The sequence below is a fragment of the Barbus barbus genome, assembly GCF_936440315.1.
Source record: "Barbus barbus genome assembly, chromosome: 5".
Taxonomy (NCBI): Eukaryota; Metazoa; Chordata; class Actinopteri; order Cypriniformes; family Cyprinidae; genus Barbus; species Barbus barbus.
Window position 1 is genome coordinate 26,650,244 of NC_136733.1, and position 2,695 is coordinate 26,652,938.

General features: G+C 41.2%; 1 long non-coding RNA gene across 1 annotated transcript; it reads right to left on the reverse strand.

The window, feature by feature from the left end:
- Positions 1 to 384: 384 nt before the first annotated feature.
- LOC306870561 lies at positions 385 to 1,676 on the reverse strand. Its single transcript, XR_013784274.1, has 4 exons — positions 1,621 to 1,676; positions 1,150 to 1,350; positions 855 to 1,048; positions 385 to 518 (listed from the first exon to the last, which is right to left on the reverse strand). It is a non-coding gene; the product is annotated as an uncharacterized lncRNA (long non-coding RNA).
- Positions 1,677 to 2,695: the final 1,019 nt, after the last annotated feature.

The following is a 2,695-nucleotide window of genomic DNA, read 5'->3' on the forward strand; positions in this document are numbered from 1 at the left end:
TCAAAAACCGGTAGAAGATTTTGTGGTGTGTTCTGCCGAATGTTCAGCAGATCATCCCTGGTAAAGCTGATCTTATTTGAAAAACAAAAAACAGGAAAAACAAACAAAAACAATACGAACACTGAGGAGCAACGCACAATAGCTGCCATCAGCGGCGCCATTTTAGATTTGCTCGCTTGCTTCTGATTTGCTCGCTTGCTTCTGCTTGCTTCTAATGCAATGACATATTGCATAGAATATGTCATTGCTTCTAATGCAATGACATATTTTTGCCTGTAAAATAATACCAACAACACTCAAGCAACAAAAAAATTCAGTCTTACACTCTATGGTTTAGTCCTCTGTACAACAGTTGCATATGTAACAATAGGGAACAATAAAACGGAAATATTTTAACAGAGATATTTTTTGTCACACATATTAGGTTCACATTTTCTCACCTTCATTATGCCAAGTATCCGACAGCAATTACGATACAGACTACTGAAACACATCCGTAGGGTATCAAGACATCTTTCCTGAAGGGGAAACAAGCAATATATAAGTTATTAAAAACTTATATAAGTTATTAAAAGAAATTGTATAAATAATTCACTGCACAACATTGCTTAATTTTGCCTGCTCCACCCAAAGGTGTCCATTCAATCTGGGAAAATACACAGCCTTTTAAAATTATGCAAAAATTTGAATAACAGCAGCTTCAATTTGGCATGTCTTTATAATAATTAAGCTACATGCAAAACAATTTTAAGATAAAACAAAGCTTTGTCAAGTTACAATTATAAATCATGTTTGCATAATTAGTATTCACACACTTAAATGAACTTAAAATAAAAAAAGAGCTAAGACAATACCTGATATTTGAAACATTGAACAATTTTGGCCAGTGCCTTCTCATTCATGTCACATTTCAACAATCCCCCGTCTTCACTGAACAGACAGTCCACTGTGAGTGTATTTCTCCTGTTTATACATCTGCTGCTGTCTGGTACAATTTTTTCAGGGTCAAATGTGAGATGGAACACCATGAAAATAGCTGGTTTGGATGCTGTTTCAAATAAAGAAACAATTAGATTAGATTAGTAGAAAATGTGTGAATATTTCTCCTCATATCTCAATACACTTTCTGGTGCTTAATCTTGAAGTTACCTGAACATGCATTAAGTTTATTCAGTGCAGCATCAATATCAGTTCCAGCCCGTGAAACAATGGGGCAGAAAACCAGAATCACATCACAGTCGTCTACACTGTGCACCTCCTTCAAATTAGGTCTTTGTTTATAGAGATGATCTGAAATCTGCTTTCGCAAAATGCATGAATTTCCCATCTCAATTATGAAGTAGCATTTTCCTTTAAGATAAAGAACAGTGCGTTAGTTTCCTTCTTAGCAAAGTGTCTTTTGTTGTAATTATTTGGTATATGATGCTTTATTGATGTTGAAACAGAACCACACTAATAAACTTTTAAGTGATTTTTTCAATACAAGGTTACAGCCAGTACTGATTTTGTGATGAGTAATTATACATTAGATATGACAATCAATATAGGAATTACAAAATATTAAGGTGTTACTTAGACAACCAAATATTGAATCCAAAATCTTAACTTGAATGATTTTACCTTCAGTTGGTTCGAATTGCTCAACGTCCTGCATCTGGTATTGGTTCATTTTTTTATATTCTCCTCCTTCCTGTTGAACAAACTTTTGATTATCACTTGATTGTTTGATTTTACCCTTTACATAAAGTAACTGTAATATGTCAGTTTTGGTTTTGTTCTGTTTCTTCCTTATTTGGTTCTTCCTGCTTTAGTTTGTGTCCTAGTTCTGTTAATTAATTATCGTCATCACCTGTGTTCTATTAATTACCTTGTTTCCTCGTTTGTTCCTCCCCTTTATAAGTCCTCAGTTTTGCCATTATGTTTGTCCGATCTTGAGTTAACAAAGTGTCAAATGTGTGTTGATGCAGCTTATTAAAGAATACTCTTTTGTTTTTACTTTTCGTTGTGAGCCTCGTTCTACAACCACTGAACCGTTACAGAAGATCGGACCACACAGAAGATTACAGCATGCAGAGGAGGCGGTTGGTTTTGGTTCCCCGGAAGGGAGCTCCGGAGATCCACAGCTCGCTTCCCCTGTCCGCCAAGAGTTGGTGGATTCCGCCCGCGGCAAATTGGTTTCCGCCGGCGGCGAAGAGGAAACCGCCGTACACGGCGAAGAATGTTCCGCCCGCGGCGAAGAGGATAACGCCGCAGGAGGCAATGAACGTTACGCCGTCCACGGCGAAGAAGTTTCCGCCGCCCGCGAAAATAAGGATTCCGTCGCCTGCGAGGAGGATCCCGTCGTACCCAGCGATGTATGTTCCGCCCGCGGCGAGGAGGATTCCGCCGCAAAGGGCGATGAACGTTGCGCCGTCTACGGCGAAGATGGTTCCGCCGCCTACTTCGGCTCCTCCCGAGCCGCCGAAGGAGGAAGCTCAGGTGCTGGTGGGAATACTGGTAGTTTATGAGGGAATGTCTTGGACTCCAGTGCCTGCTCCTCGCCAGTGCCCCCCAGTGCCTGCTCCTCGCCAGTGCCCCCCAGTGCCTGCTCCTCGCCAGTGCCCTCCAGTGCCTGCTCCTCGCCAGTGCCCTCCAGTGCCTGCTCCTCGCCAGTGCCCTCCAGTGCCTTCTCCTCGCCAGTGCCCTCCAGTGCCTT